Genomic DNA, 17,406 nt, shown 5'->3' on the forward strand with positions numbered 1-17,406 from the left:
CCAGTCAGCACACACAAATACACACTTACCCAGTCACTCACACCTGTGGACAATTTCACACACTCACCCAGGCACTCACACACTCACACCTGTGAACAAATTCACACACTCACCCAGTCACTCACTCACTCACCCAGTCACTCACACCTGTGGACAATTTCACACACTCACCCAGTCACTCACACCTTTGGACAATTTCACACACTCACCCAATCACTTACACACTCACCCAGTCACTCGCACACTCACACCTGTGGACAATTTCACACACTCACTCACACACTCACACCTGTGGACAATTTCACACACTCACCCAGTCACTCACACACTCAGACCTGTGGACAATTTCACACACTCACTCACACACTCACACCTGTGGACAATTTCACACACTCACCCAGTCACTCACACCTTTGGACAATTTCACACACTCACCCAATCACTTACACACTCACCCAGTCACTCGCACACTCACACCTGTGGACAATTTCACACACTCACCCAATCACTCACACACTCAGACCTGTGGACAATTTCACACACTCACTCACACACTCACACCTGTGGACAATTTCACACACTCACCCAATCACTCACACACTCAGACCTGTGGAAAATTTCACACACTCACCCAGTCACTCACACACTCACACCTGTGGACAATTTCACACACTCACCCAGTCACTCACACACTCAGACCTGTGGACAATTTCACACACTCACCCAGTCACTCACACACTCACACCTGTGGACAATTTCACACACTCACCCAGTCACTCACACACTCACCCAGTCACTCACACACTCACACCTGTGGACAATTTCACACACTCACCCAGTCACTCACACACTCACACCTGTGGACAATTTCACACACTCACCCAGTCACTCACACACTCACACCTGTGGAAGATTTCACACACTCACTCACACCTGTGGACAATTTCACACACTCACCCAGTCACTCACACACTCACACCTGTGGACAATTTCACACACTCACCCAGTCACTCACACACTCACACCTGTGGACAATTTCACACACTCACCCAGTCACTCACACACTCACACCTGTGGACAATTTCACACACTCACCCAATCACTCACACACTCAGACCTGTGGACAATTTCACACACTCACACCTGTGGAAAATTTCACACACTCACCCAGTCACTCACACACTCACACCTGTGGACAATTTCACACACTCACCCAGTCACTCACACACTCAGACCTGTGGACAATTTCACACACTCACCCAGTCACTCACACACTCACCCAGTCACTCACACACTCACCCAGTCACTCACACCTGTGGACAATTTCACACACTCACCCAGTCACTCACACACTCACACCTGTGGACAATTTCACACACTCACCCAGTCACTCACACACTCACACCTGTGGAAAATTTCACACACTCACTCACACCTGTGGACAATTTCACACACTCACCCAGTCACTCACACACTCACACCTGTGGACAATTTCACACACTCACCCAGTCACTCACACACTCACCCAGTCACTCACACACTCACACCTGTGGACAATTTCACACACTCACCCAGTCACTCACACACTCACACCTGTGGACAATTTCACACACTCACCCAGTCACTCACACACTCACACCTGTGGACAATTTCACACACTCACCCAGTCACTCACACACTCACCCAGTCACTCACACACTCACACCTGTGGACAATTTCACACACTCACCCAGTCACTCACACACTCACACCTGTGGACAATTTCACACACTCACCCAGTCACTCACACACTCACACCTGTGGACAATTTCACACACTCACCCAGTCACTCACACACTCACACCTGTGGACAATTTCACACACTCACCCAGTCACTTACACACTCACACCTGTGGACAATTTCACACACTCACCCAGTCACTCACACACTCACCCAGTCACTCACACACTCACACCTGTGGACAATTTCACACACTCACCCAGTCACTCACACCTGTGGACAATTTCACACACTCACCCAGTCACTCACACACTCACCCAGTCACTCACACCTGTGGACAATTTCACACACTCACCCAGTCACTCACACACTCATTATTGTGAGCAATAGCACAAAGCCAATCCACTTACCAACATGTGGTTTTGGACTGCAGGAGGAAACCAACAGAAACCCACACAGACACAGAGAGAACACACCAAGTCCTCACACACAGCGACCAAAAGTGAGGATCGAACCCAGGACTGCGATGCCCTGGAGCTATTTGGATTCTCACAGACGTTTATCATGTGATATTGTAATAAATAAATCACACTGATTCATTGACTCATTGTTTTTTAGTTTTAGGCCTAATTTTATGTTTAAAAACTCTATTCATTGTGGACAGTTTTATACAACGAGGTAAAGCCAAATCATCCCCAGATTTAACTTTATCTTGTCAAGACTTTTTAAATAATTCAAATGAATTATTAAAGCACATTTGTTTTCCAGATAACAAGCAATCATATGCTGTCAGAAACTACTTAATCAAGTCTTTGAAAACTTACTTAACTACCCCAGTGTGTCTTTGTTGAGTGGAGGAGGTGTGTAAATTAAAGGAGATTTTTTATTTATTTATTTTTTCGCAGAACTCTGTAAGAGTTTGAACCGCAGGTGGTACACTCTAAAGTGCCTTTGGTGGAGAGAAATGGATGTTAGTGTGGTCACCACCTCTCAGCAGGTGCTCTGTCTGGGGGTGGCCTCTGGGCCTGCAGAGGAGACACTCTGTTGAAAGCATTTAGCCCTTCTCAGTGCATAACGCTGGGAATTTAGCGGGGGACGAGTGTTCTCCAGCTGTTCCGAGAGTGGGCCTCATTTGGACTGTTACTAGGCAACTGTACCTGTACGGACAAAAAGTGACAAGCACCTAATGCCTGCTTAGAAGGGAACAAACGGGTTGTCATTTGTGTTTGGATCAAAACACAGGGTCCGGTATGATGACGTCCATGTGAAAGGTGCTACAATGTTCTTTCGATGTTCTTTCAGCGATGAGCAGTGTGTGGGGGCAGCCCCCATAACAGCGAGCCGCTGCCCCATGAATAAAGCATCAGGGGGTCACGCTGCTAGCTTTTCTCTTTCTTTCTTTTTTATAACCAACTCTTTGAAATAAAACGAGCTGGGTGAATAATAGATGGAACTGCTCAGAGAGCAGAGTGGTGAGGAAACTGCCTGCATGTGCTGAGGCACAGAGACAGAGTAGGGGTCAATGCACACTGCCCTAGCAGGAGACCACCAAGCCAGAAAACAACAACAACAACAACAAAAAACATTTTGGTGACTCACGAAGTTTCCTAGATGATCTTTTTAAATAGTATTCGGTGGAATACTATTTAAATATCGTCCTAGTATGTGTAGTTTTCCCAAAAAATATATGCCTTAAAGGAACATTACATAATATTTTGACTTTACAATTACAGCTTTAAAATCACTGTGATGCTCCACTGACCTGTAAATAGGGAACACACTCTCTGTCCTTTGTAGTGTGGGCTCAGCACTGCAGAAACTGCACTATGTAACTTTTGGAGGAGGGTGGGTGGGTGGGCGTTCTGAATAAAACCTTTAGAAGTCACTAAAAAAATGGCAGAAGCTATTAACATCTAATCTATCAACAAAATCCCCCTCATTTATGCAGATGTTTCGATAGTGAGCCGTTGGTCGTCTTCAAGTGCAGATCACGCTGCTCCCTCTACTGGCCAAAACGTATTTAACAATAATAGCGCCCTTTATTAATATTTATTGATGCGTTTGTGCACAGGGCAACGCATTTGTTTGGGGGTCCTGAGTTTCGTCTGCGTCTCGGCTTACTTTCTGAGGACGTGTGTTTTCCTTGTGTCTGTATGGGTTTCTTCTAGGGACTCCAGTTTCTTCCCACAGGCCAGTAACACCTTGTTAGATGGAAAGGCTGTGTGAAATGGACCACAGGGGTGTGTAAGTGTGTGTGTGAATGATGTGTGATGTTCTTGTTTCGCACCCAAATTCAACCATTGCATTTCTACTAACTGACGAGTGAAAACCTGTTGAAATTTGTGTTTTTTGTCGTTTTAGAATCAGATCTGACCACACGCAACCTGGTTGAATAAGTGATGGTTGGAACACTGATGAATCACTTTGTCTTTCCTGTGTAGGCCCGCTGCAGTCACTGCCAGTTGGAAACTTTGTATTTCGTTTCTTCCACCCCCATAAATACAAATTGAAAGCACACAGCAGAAGATATTACACCAGCCATAAATCAAATCACCTTTATTTGTCAGGGTTTTATTGTGTCTCTATAAAAGGTAAGCATGAAAGCAGGATGCACAATAAAGTCCCAAGGAATAATGTTGTGGAAATTCAGCCATGCTTCTCATCTGCACTGAAATATAGAGCAGGCAAAGGCCATTACTTCTAAAAAAAAAAAATTTAAGATTGACTATTGAGGCCTGTGCATTTTGCTCGTTCTGGCCTTTCGTCCACAAGACAGTTCTGATGAAAGCCTATGATGGATGACTCAGTGAGGCAGTTTGTGTGAGGGCAATCCATCTCAAGAATCAACAGTACACCCACAAAAAAAAACAAAAAACTCTCGAGTGTGTAGTTTGTCATAAATATTCACCACAGCAGCAGCTATTTGTCTTTGAAGGGGTTTTCCCCCTTAATTAAGATTCATAAAGATGACTATCAGTCCAATTAACTGTCGGCGTGTGCCACCAACAGAGGTTAAATGTAGCACTTCAAAAAGCTGAAGAAGAGTCATTTAAAAATTAGTCAACATGTCCTTTAAAGGGAATAACTGAATATGGCATTTCAGTCATTTTTTGCCAGGTTTTTTTTTTTTTATAAAATAATTAATTTATTTATTTTTACCTGAACTGCCAATCCCACGGGCGGCACGGTGGCGCAGCAGGTAGTGTCGCAGTCACACAGCTCCAGGGACCTGGAGGTTGTGGGTTTGATTCCTGCTCAGGGTGACTCTCTGTGTCTGCGTGGGTTTCCTCCGGGTGACCCTCTGTGAGGAGTGTAGTGTGTTCTCCCCGTGTCTGCGTGGGTTTCCTCCGGGTGACTGTCTGTGAGGAGTGTGGTGTGCTCTCCCTGTGTCCGCGTGGGTTTCCACCGGGTGACTGTCTGTGAGGAGTGTGGTGTGTTCTCCCCGTGTCTGCATGGGTTTCCTCCAGGTGGGTGACTGTAAGAAGTGTGGTTGTGTTCTCCCTGTGTCCACATGGGTTTCCTCCAGGTGACAGTCTGTGAGGAGTTGGTGTGTTCTCCCTGTGTCTGCGTGGGTTTCCTCCTGGTGACTGTCTGTGAGGAGTGTGGTGTGTTCTCCCTGTGTCTGTGTGGGTTTCCTCCGGGTGACTGTCTGTGAGGAGTGTGGTGTGTTCTCCCCGTGTCTGCGTGGGTTTCCTCCAGGTGGGTGACTGTAAGAAGTGTGGTTGTGTTCTCCCTGTGTCCACATGGGTTTCCTCCAGGTGACCGTCCTGTGAGGAGTTGGTGTGTTCTCCCTGTGTCTGTGTGGGTTTCCTCCGGGTGACTGTCTGTGAGGAGTGTGGTGTGTTCTCCCTGTGTCCGCGTGGGTTTCATCCGGGTGCTCCGGTTTCCTCCCACAGTGCAAAAACACACATTGGTAGGTGGATTGGTGACTCTAAAGTGACTGTAGGTGTGAATGTGTGTGTGTGTCTGTGTTGCCCTGTGAAGGACTGGCGCCCCCTCCAGGGTGTATTCCTGCCTTGCACCCAATGATTCCAGGTAGGCTCTGGACCCACCGTGACCCTGAACTGGATAAGCGCTTACAGATAATGAATGAATGAATGCCAATTCCACTCACTAACGAGGACTCTCCAGTAATGCTATCCAGCCACCACTTCTACTTGAGCTGCTATCTACATATTAGCACACTTTAATGTGGACGTTCATTTCAGTGTCAGATTAAAAGCATTAAACTGTTAAAATACCATAATCCAAAAACATAACCTCTAATAGCTTAGGTAATAACAGCACAAATAGGCCATGACAATAACACTAATAAACTGTAGACATGGTGATCAAGCACAAATATGGATTTAGAAATTTACACTAATATAGAGAATGAACACTAATATTAACATGTCGCTGCTGTTCGGTGTCCTACACAGTGTATATCCCATAAACAATTCAGTAAACCTTCTAACACACTGCAAAAACACAATGTTCAAATACATTCATGAAGAAAAATAATAATAAATGTAAGAAATATTGTTTATTTCACATTGGTTTTTTTTAGCACTGTAACGTTTGGTCAGAAGGGGGAGCAGTGCACTCCCTGCTCAACCGAGCTCATGAACCTCAGAAATCCATCTTTACAATGAATGAGTGCTGACATTTCTGCATGAGCTAAGGTGTGATTCATGTAAACTATATGCAAATGAGGCCTGCTCTACTTGATTTTACAAACTCAAGCTTATTCATCAACTGCGCTCAATTCTCCACCTATTACCACATGCTACGAAATGTAATGAACGGAAACCAGAATGTGAGATTTGACCCTTTCTGTCTCATCAAAATTCATTTGAATTCTTTTGTAATCTCTTCATCCTAATCAGGTTTGCTGTGTGTCTGGAGCGCACCTGCCCAGTAAACATTTAGCCGTTGATTCAACGTTGAAATAACGTAATGACTGCCGTCTGATCAACGTTCTCTTAAGGTTGAAAATGAAAGTTGAAAAGACGTCCAAACACAGACATTGAAAAGACGACTATTAGACGTATTTTGGACGTCCACTGACGTTATCGATTGGTCACCACTTAACTAACTTATTAAGATGGAATTTGGACGTCCATTGACGTTTAAAATATGTCCTTGACGGACAGACTACTTTTAGACCTATTTTGAACGTCCAGGGATGTTCCTTGTTTACTGGGTGGATTCAACAGACGCAAGGCTACCACACACCCTGGACAGGGCGCCAGTCCATCAAAATATTAAAGATCATCTAGCGTGACAAGACGTCCTGTTTTACCCGGACATGTCCTCTTTTTTAGATAAAATAATGTCCGGGCGGAATTTCACAAAGATCCGGGATTTTGTTTTTCTAGAGCTTACATAGAACTTCGAGAAGTTTCGTTCACAAACTAGTCCCGCCCTCCCCTACTCCGATTGGTTCGCTTGAGTGAGAAGGGGGCGTGGTGAAGTAGCCTAAAATTTTATGATTGGACGGTCTGACTGTAGAGCTACCGTTATTGGTCAATAACCTTCTCTGTAAACAATTAAATTGGTCAGTCTGTACGTGAGTAGTCGTCCCCCCCCCCCCCCCTCTTTTTCCCCATCTCAGATCTGGGCACCCTAGATTATCCAGATTATTTAATTTTTTTTAAGTTAAAACACACACAAAAAAAAACCCCCACAAAAGCAATTTGTCAACCATGTGTCAGCTGCGGATGGTGGCTTCCAGAGAATAATCACAGTCGCTCTCTCATTTCCTCTCATCTTCATTTTCTGTCAGCACAGGGTGCCAATCAAGAGTGACAGAGCAGCTGACAGGATGTTAAATTTTAAACGTTTTCTGTCACAGCTTTGTAATATAAACGACTTCTCTATTTCCCTTCTATCTCCACCAAGACACTTTATGTTTATAGGTTTATTTGGTATAGATAGCTGTTTTAAAAGCTCTTACTTATTGTGTGACTGCTTTCATTTGAGCATTTTCCCCAGACCCTACATATCAATGCATTAAAAAGTGGCTTGTATTACATTTGCTCTCATTGTTTTCTCACACATGAGCCCAAGGTTACCATGAGTCTATGAGAAGGGAATAAATCCCACAAGAATTGGGGTGTGGAATCCACCCAGTACTATAAGGATGACGGTGTTTATGATCCAGAGCTACTGTCAGTTAGTCACCCAACATCGGTGCCTGACCTCAGGAGCTCTCCGTTGGCTGAACCATTACAAATCATATCATTACAGCCTTCTTGGAAGAGCAGGAGCTGTTACTAAAAGTCAATGCCCCCTTCATTTTGGAATAAATATTAAATGAATCAGATAAAAAGCCAAAATATGGACATGCAATTGGCTGAAACCAGATTTCTATACTTTATATACTATTCTATACTTTGATGAATAGGCTTCATCAAATGGTGAACCTCGGTCCAATACTGGACCATGTATAAGTTCTATCTAGGATTAATATATTAATGAATATAATGGCAATAGAAAACAGGCACAGTCAATCCAGTTAATACCACAACAAGTTCTCTCAGTTGTGCCAATGAATTTGATTGTTTACTCTGTGTGACCAGTTCACTAGAGAGAGCAAATGGAACGTGAGGGTGAAGACAGCATGGCTTACTCCAAGATAAAGAAATCTGATTAAGAAAACCAAACTTTTAATGAGTCAATGAACCAACTTAGGCTCGTTCTTCCTGCAGTTGGTTCTAAACTAGTGTGGCTTATGTTGTCTAAAGCAGAAGTGTTAAGTGCCACTATGAGATGAAACACAAGTCTTGAGACTTGGACCTTTGCTGGGAGGATATTTTAGAAACTGAACATCACTGGGGCACATGTGGCGCAGCAGGTAGAGTCACTGTCACACAGCTCCAGGGTCCTGGAGGTTGTGGGTTCAAGCCTCGCTCCCTTGACTGTCTGTGAGGAGTGTGGTGTGTTCTCCCTGTGTCTGTGTAGGTTTCCACCGGGTGACTGTCTGTGAGGAGTGTGGTGTGTTCTCCCTGTGTCTACGTCGGTTTCCTCCGGGTGACTGTCTGTGAGGAGTGTGGTGTGTTCTCCCTGTGTCTGCGTGGGTTTCCTCCGGGTGACTGTCTGTGAGGAGTGTGGTGTGTTCTCCCTGTGTTCGCGTGGGTTTCCTCCGGGTGACTGTGAGGAGTTTGGTGTGTTCTCCATGTGTCCGCGTGGGTTTCCTCCGGGTGACTGTGAGGAGTTTGGTGTGTTCTCCATGTGTCCGCGTGGGTTTCCTCCAGGTGACTGACTGTGAGCAGTTTGGTGTGTTCTCCCTGTGTCTGTGTGGGTTTCCTCCGGGTGACTGTCTGTGAGGAGTGTGATGTGTTCTCCCTGTGTCCGCGTGGGTTTCCTCCGGGTGACTGTCTGTGAGGAGTGTGATGTGTTCTCCCTGTGTCTGCGTGGGTTTCCTCCGGGTGACTGTCTGTGAGGAGTGTGATGTGTTCTCCCTGTGTCTGTGTGGGTTTCTTCCGGGTGACTGTCTGTGAGGAGTGTGATGTGTTCTCCCTGTGTCCGCGTGGGTTTCCTCCGGGTGACTGTCTGTGAGGAGTGTGATGTGTTCTCCCTGTGTCTGTGTGGGTTTCCTCCGGGTGACTGTCTGTGAGGAGTGTGATGTGTTCTCCCTGTGTCTGCGTGGGTTTCCTCCGGGTGACTGTCTGTGAGGAGTTTGATGTGTTCTCCCTGTGTCTGTGTGGGTTTCCTCCGGGTGACTGTCTGTGAGGAGTTTGATGTGTTCTCCCTGTGTCTGTGTGGGTTTCCTCCGGGTGACTGTCTGTGAGGAGTGTGATGTGTTCTCCCTGTGTCTGCATGGGTTTCCTCCGGGTGACTGTCTGTGAGGAGTTTGGTGTGTTCTCCCTGTGTCTGTGTGTATTTCCTCCTGGTGCTCTAGTTTCCTCCCACAGTTCAAAAACACATGTTGGTAGGTGGATTGGTGACTCAAAAGTGTCCGTAGGTGTGAGTGAATGTGTGAGTGAGTGTCGCCCTGCCAAGAACTGGTGCCCCCTCCAGGATGTGTTCCCACCTAGCGCCCAGTGATTCCAGGTTGGCACCGGACCCACTGCGACATCACTGAATTTTAATTAAATTTCCATGCTCAAGAGAAACCTGGTTGTGTGAAAGATGTCTGGTAATACAGACCCTTTATTACATTACTGAAGTATTACTGTCTTAATCCAGAATATTAGAGGGGTCATTGGTAAGTGTTTACAGCTGAACAGTGCATGGTTTGAGCTGAGGTGACAAAGGATTTTCGTATACCCAAGTCCCCTCTTGGCGTGTGTAATTCCTGGATTAGGATTCAGAGCAGAGAGCCACATCCCCAGGCCATATCTCTCCCGAGAATACGCTTCACAGAGCAATTTCATATTCACCGGCAAGGTGACAGACAGCAGAAAGGCCAGAAGAACTTTTCAGGAAATTGAGATTGATCTTCTTTTTTTCTTGCCACTACACACGGAGCAACTAAAGTTAAACAAACTGGGACCTCCATGTCATCTGACATTTTTGAAGTGGAGGACAGGGTGTATATGGGGATATTTGCTCTTGCCTGAAGTGGGCGCCTCATGACATTACCTCTTCACATTAAATTATGTATGGTCAGGAAGTAGTCCACTGACTTATGTTCAACATCGTTCCATACATTTTATTTCACACACACACTCTCTCTCTCTATATATGTATATATTATAAACATGGGTTTTTATGGCTGTGTTACATTGTATTTCAGGAAGCCAGTATACTGCATTCTAAATGCACATCATTTCCACACAGTAACTGTATTACTTTAACACAAGCAGAATACAGGGCTAAATTCAGAGATACTCTCTAATATAAACAGCAAATTATTATTATTTCAGAAAATGCCCTGTCTATTCATTTATCTGTATGAAAGGGCTCTTTATGAATGTTTCAGAAGATAATCCACTTGACTAAGGAAGGGGGGAGTTAAAGGGGACGTCTACCGTTGTGGAAAATAGTATCTTTCCGGTTTGTTTACACCGCGTCTTTTAAGGTGGAACGGTATACATATGTTTAAGAATAAACACGTGGCTGATATTCATCTTGTCTGTCTGAATTACCACAGAAACTAATTTGTAACTCGAGTTCCCTTGTAGCACTTTTGGTAATGCAGTTAGCCCTGCTGACTTTGGACATATTTCCACCTTAAGTGTTCCAAAACAGCAGAAATGTGTCATTAGTACCGACTTATGGAGCAGGGACAGAGCAATATCATTTCGGTACATGCTTCTCAACGTTTGGGGGGTGGGGGAGGGGAGAGAGAGAGAGAGGGGCTAGCATACCGGGCTAGTTCGTCTCAATTACAGAGCTAGCATTTTATAAAAAGTGTTTTTTGATTATAATCGTCAACTACGCCTTTAACATAAAGATATTACATAAAAAAAAGGAAACAGGCAGGAAAATAATAAAATTATGCCAATTAAATACTACTGGACTTTTAATAGAAATGAACTGGCCCTCCCAGAGCTTAGGCCTCTGCGCCAGACAATTCAGGCTATTTAAGATCACTTTATAACTTATTATGAGCTTCCTCACTGCTACTTTAGATTCGAAACTCAAGGGCAAAACTAAAGAAGCCATAACTCACAGACTAACCTTTGCTTTAGCAATTCACAACCACAAAGAAACAGGTTTAAAGGTAAGAAAATACATTAGAGAGAAAGGTTTTTCATGCCTGAGTCATGATGTAAAGATCATTTGACATAAAACTTCTCACCTCTGGGTCAGGGGTTCTCCTTAGAAATTTTTTTTTAAAAACAGAATGACTCATGGCTCCACAGGCAGTATTGTAACGTAGCAGTGTGCTCATTCTCTTAAAACTTGTGAAACATGACGGAGCGCACACTCCACAACCGAATTAACTACAAACTAAAGTGGAGCAGAACCTATTACCCACTTGATTCCATCCTTTGTGGATGACAGCTCAAACCCTGAATCCTAAAGATTAGGAATACAACATCATAAGCTCTAGCTACCACTGAAGCTCTGTGCTAGAATTAGCGTTTAGAAACAGCGTTCTTGAGCATTATAATAATTGTAGTTGTTTTACCATAGAGTGCCACGGTGGTGCAGCAGGTAGCGTCGTAGTCACACAGCTCCAGGGACCTGGAGGTTGTGGGTTCGAGTCCCGCTCTGGGTGACTGTATGTGAGGAATGTGGTGTGTTCTCTCTGTGTCTGCGTGGGTTTCCTCCGGGTGACTGTCTGTGAGGAGTTTGGTGTGTTCTCCCTGTGTCGGCGTGGGTTTCCTCCAGGTGCTCCAGTTTCCTCCCCTGGTCCAAAAACACATGTAGGTAGTTGGATTGGTGACTCAAAAAAGTGTGTGTTGCCCTGTGAAGGACTGGCGCCCCCTCCAGGGTGTGATCCCGCCTTGCGCCCAATGATTCCGGGTAGGCTCTGGACCCACTGGACAAGCGCTTACAGATACTGAATGAATGTTTTACCATATGCCCAAAATTCATCAAATGAATCAGTAAATTCAGAGAAAAATCTCAGCATAAAAACGCCTGGCTGTAATTCACAGCTGAATATACTTCAATCCCTTAGACACCACTGCATTAAAAGGCATAGAGCTTCTGTGCTGGATGTCACCACACTATGCCGCCTTCTAGGTGCCGTCTTTTTCGGGGATATCCATGAAACATTTGGTTGGCCAACTTACAAGGTGTATAATGGAAGAAATCAAAATTCGTACCTTTTCATATGCTACACCATTTTTGTTTGGGATCCGAGTCCTGTATGTACTGGTGAGTTCTATTAAGTTACAAATGCAGCTCTCTTTGAAGAAGAACAATCAATAGAAACGACTGCAACCCCCTCTCTTATTCTCTGAAGAACTGCAGCGTCTCTTACCCAGGGTTATACAGAAATAAACAGCAATGGTATTTGTCAGTAAACAGCACAGAGCCCATTTCAAAGCCAAATGCTCTCGGACACAGTTGGGTGATTCAGCAACTAATTAAAATGATTAAATTAATTATTATTATTTTTAAAAAGTGGCTTTAAGTACAGAGTGTTTTTCACAAACCTGATAACGTGGTGTTTGTCTGTCTATTGCCATCTTCATGCCATGCTATTACAGGACTTGTTATAATGCATGTGTCTGCCTAACAGCATTTAGTATCATTACCTTAGTTGGTTAGGGTTTATTTTGGTTTTTGTTTTTTTTGTTATTTTTGCACCTGCTCCCACCAGAGTGCCAGCATAGTCTGGTTAAATATCCATCCATCCATCCATTTTCTGTAACCCTTATCCAATTTAGGGTCGCGGGGGGTCCAGAGCCTATCTGGAATCATTGGGCGCAAGGCGGGAATACACCCTGGAGGGGACGCCAGTCCTTCACAGGGCAACACAGACACATTCACTCACACCTACGGACACTTTCGAGTCGCCAATCCACCTGCAACGTGTGTTTTTGGACTGTGGGAGGAAACCGGAGCACCCGGAGGAAACCCACGCGGACACAGGGAGAACACACCAACTCCTCACAGACAGTCACCCGGAGCGGGAATCGAACCCACAACCTCCAGGCCCCTGGAGCTGTGTGACTGCGACACTACCTGCTGCGCCACCGTGCCGCCCGTCTGGTTAAATAGCCTTACTCAAATGCGATGCTGAGTATTCAGAGCAGTTGACTTGCTGGAAACAGCATTCAAAGAGAGAGAAGAAAAATGATAATATCATCACAAAGCATCACTTAAAATGAAGTACGCTCTTTTTTTAGCCTGAAAACTCATCAGAGGATCATCAGCCAGATCCTGTTAAATGAAACAATACAGGAGTGTGTAACAACCCTCAAACACAAAGTTACAAGGTCTTCTGAGGACAGCAGGGATATGAAGTTGTAAACAGTGTTATTGTCAGAGCCTTAGTGTTTAACAGGAGAGTTGGGGCCTACATGGTCCAGAGGAGCACAGAGCAATGCAGGGGAAAACAACATTATCCATTTCCACGACCTCCCACCTCTATTTCCAACCAAAATCCAGCTTTGTTTTGACGTTCCGGAGGAATATCAGCAAAAGCAGGTGATATCAGCCGAGCTGTGATCCCAAACACAAGGCAAAATATTTGTAGGTTGTTGATAATGGTGAATAAATACGGAGCTGGGTTGTGATTTATTCTCCATTATTGGAACATGAATATGTGGCGGTCGGTACATATCGCTGATTATTATTGTTGTTATTATCATCATTAATTCTGAAGCATGTTAAGGCTCCTTATCTGGCTGACACACAGAAACAGTGCCAAATATGACAATGACAAATAACACACAGCTGTCTGAATTCCCCACACGCAGTCATAGCACATGGAGGGAGGATAGGAAAGTAGAGAAAGAGAAAGATGCAAACAGACAGTAGCTGGGGGATGAGGGGGGGTGGGTGGGGGTGGAGGGACACAATGACACGAGGCCTCATTAATTCACATCGCTATTCACTATTTTTACACCACATCTCCACAAGTCGCTGTTAGAATACTGCAGTGAACTTCTACAGGGGTTTTGTTGAGGTCGTCTTCACACTCATTATGACTGAACTTCCACTCCAGTGAAGAGCCTGTTTGCTCTGCCTGATTGGAGTTTGCACCTGTCTGTACTGTCACAAAAAAAACAAGCCATATTTGTACATGAAAAGGTGCAAACAGTGTTTATTAGTTTATTTTTTATGTTTATTTTTTTTCCTGTTAAATACATTTCTCAGGAAATGAAGACTTGACTTGCAGTTACTGCATGAAAAAGTTTATGCTCCACTATAAGGGTTACCCACTGGGAGGCGGCCATGTTTGTTATAGGTTAAGTACAGAATCTCTGATAAGTCCAGGCCCCTGGGTATTCGTTCATTCATTCATTATCTGTAAGCACTTATCCAGTTCAGGGTCGCGGTGGGTCCAGAGCCTACCTGGAATCAATGGGTGCAAGGTGGGAATACACCCTGGAGGGGGCGCCAGTTCTTCACAGGGCAACACACATACACACACACGCATTCACACACACCTACGGACACTTTTTTGAGTCGCCAATTCACCTACCAACGTGTGTTTTTGGACTGTGGGCACCTGGAGGAAACCAACGCGGACACAGGGAGAACACACCAACTCCACTGGGAGTTTCGGATGTGTATTTGGAAATATTTCACAGTGCAGTTTGAAGGGAGTATGAGAGGATTCGAGTGTGCTATTTGCACAATGCAAAATATATAAGCTTCGAATTCTTGTTAACTACATTAGCTTCATATCCCTAATGGGGCTGGAGGCAAGTGTGAGATGATTGCACAATACTAACCATGTGAACTCTGGTTTTTCTGAGCTTCATTAGCACGACTCGGAAAACAACCATTGACTACAGGGATAAGGGGGGAATTCGATTTATTTTTTGATTTGTTTTACTTATTGCTAAAAAAGAAAAGAGAAGCAGATGTTTTTGTACGTGTGTGTGTGTGTGTGTCTCCAGGTTCAGTCAGAGATGTATGGTTTGATGTAGCAGACACCTGCAGCTCCTCAGAATTGTGTGGAACAGATCTAAATCACAGCAGGAGGCGCACAAATCAGAATTTACACTGCAATCTTTGTGTCATCTCGCCCTCTCTCTCTCTCTCTCCCTCCCTGAAATACACTCTCCTTCCTTGCTTTATCTCACCATATATCCCTGCAGTATTTCTCCTCCTCCTCTCTCTCTCTTTCTCTCGGTTGTTCTCAGCTCCCCTGCAACACAGCATCTTAATTATTTGACACCTAGAGAGCCGAGGCCACATGTTTTCTCTTGTTTGCAGCTAGCTTAGCGCTGCTGCAGAGAAAAAAAAACTGGAGAAAGTCTGATTTTAAATGAAAAATATAATGTGGCCTTATATTAAACTAAAAGCAGTGATTTGGAATAAAAAATAACAAATAAAAAGTAGTTATTTCCTCAGCTCACATGTAGCTCATTAGCTAAGGTTTTGGTGTTTATAGTTTGCTGAAGGTAGTGTCGCTAACAAGTAAGTAAGGAGCTTATAGCGCACTAATGATTATCCTCTTGCAGAGTCAAATCAAGTCAAATACATTTTAGTTTAGTCTCATTTTTAGCATCAGGCGTCTCGTACAAAGATGAGGTGGTCGTAAAAATCTGGCAGATTTAAAGTAACGTATAGTACAAAGTAGTATTTTTTTAACACAGCTTTAGATACGATCTTTTTAGTACTTCTAGTACTTGAATTAACCCTGTATGTTCTATCTTGTTTTATTCTTTCAGTTGGAATCAAAAAGTGGATTCATTATTAGTACGATCAATATTAAAGAGTGGTTCTCATTTTCTAGAAACATAGGCTGTAATCTCCATTTGACCAGATGTTCCAGGCCTGTGGGTCTGCCTGAACGTGGGAGACATGGGTTGGGATTTGGTTTATCACCCCAGGGTCTCCAAGGTCAGTGCTTTTGGCTCCAACATCAGGAGGGGATCCGATGCTTAGAGGAGCACTGCTGGAACGGAATGATTTGAATTTACACTACGTTTTGAGTAACCATAGGCGATCTGGCGGTCAGCCATTGAAGTTAGACATTTTTCATGATAGCATCTTAAACCATGCCTCATTTGGGAAGGATCACATTGACAAATATCAGAGATCTAAGCAGTTACTTATGCAAACTGTAATGGCCCTTGTGTAATCTCTGTCTTAATAATGTAAGGCTCATATATTAAGATAATGTACACTTCAGGAGATTCCTTTAATGATGGATGCAGGATGAGGGATAGTTGGAGTTGAGTTGGGATCAAATTTTGTGTGATGAAGAACTCAGAAAAAATTCAAAAACTTGAACCACGAGGCTTACATTTGTCAAATCTTTCTTCCTTTTTATTTGTAATCAATTTTCCTCATTAATTTGAATTAATTTACATTTACTTTCTATTACAATTTATTTTTTATAGATATATTTGATTAAAGGCTAAGCACCACTTAATGGACCTCCATGAATATTTCACATTATTTTAGTTACTGACAGATATAAGTATGAATTAAAATGAAAATAGCAGCTTAATTTGCTTTAAAACTTACAATTACCGAGCTCGCTACGGAAATTCTTGAACGCAACCGTGACGTCACTGGTGGACAACAGCTGAACAACGCCGCGGTAAAACACCGTTATGACCGACTGTTATGACAGTATCTCGCTAAATAACCAACATTGTTCATGACAATAGCCTAGCAATAAGCTAAACTCAAATTTAGAGGTACCGTTATTCTTGTAAATGTGATCGAAGTCGAACTTGAATTCATCCGACACTATAAACCTCCGTAATGCAGCTACGTAGCCGAGTATAATCTGAGCCACAGAGTTTAGCGAGTCAAGCTAACGTTAACTAACACCAAAAAAAACAGGCGAAGTGAGTGTCCTTACCCTGTTTACCTCCATGTTACAGAGGCTCTTGAACACTTTCCACTGTATTTATTTGTTTGACACTTTTATATAGCTGGTGCTTAGCCTTTAAACTGGCAATTTGTTTTCCATCTTTATTTCAACATAAAATGTCTAACACAATGTAGCTCAAGGGTTTACAACAACAAACGGCTAATAATTTTCTTCTAATTTTATAACGTGACCTTAAGATGTGAGGTTTTAGTCTGTATATATCACCTTAGCTAGCTAGTTAGCAAGCTAGTTTGCTAATACATCCAGAGGAAACTTTATATATATATATATATAT

Source organism: Hoplias malabaricus, chromosome 14, assembly GCF_029633855.1.
Source record: "Hoplias malabaricus isolate fHopMal1 chromosome 14, fHopMal1.hap1, whole genome shotgun sequence".
NCBI classification, from domain to species: domain Eukaryota; kingdom Metazoa; phylum Chordata; class Actinopteri; order Characiformes; family Erythrinidae; genus Hoplias; species Hoplias malabaricus.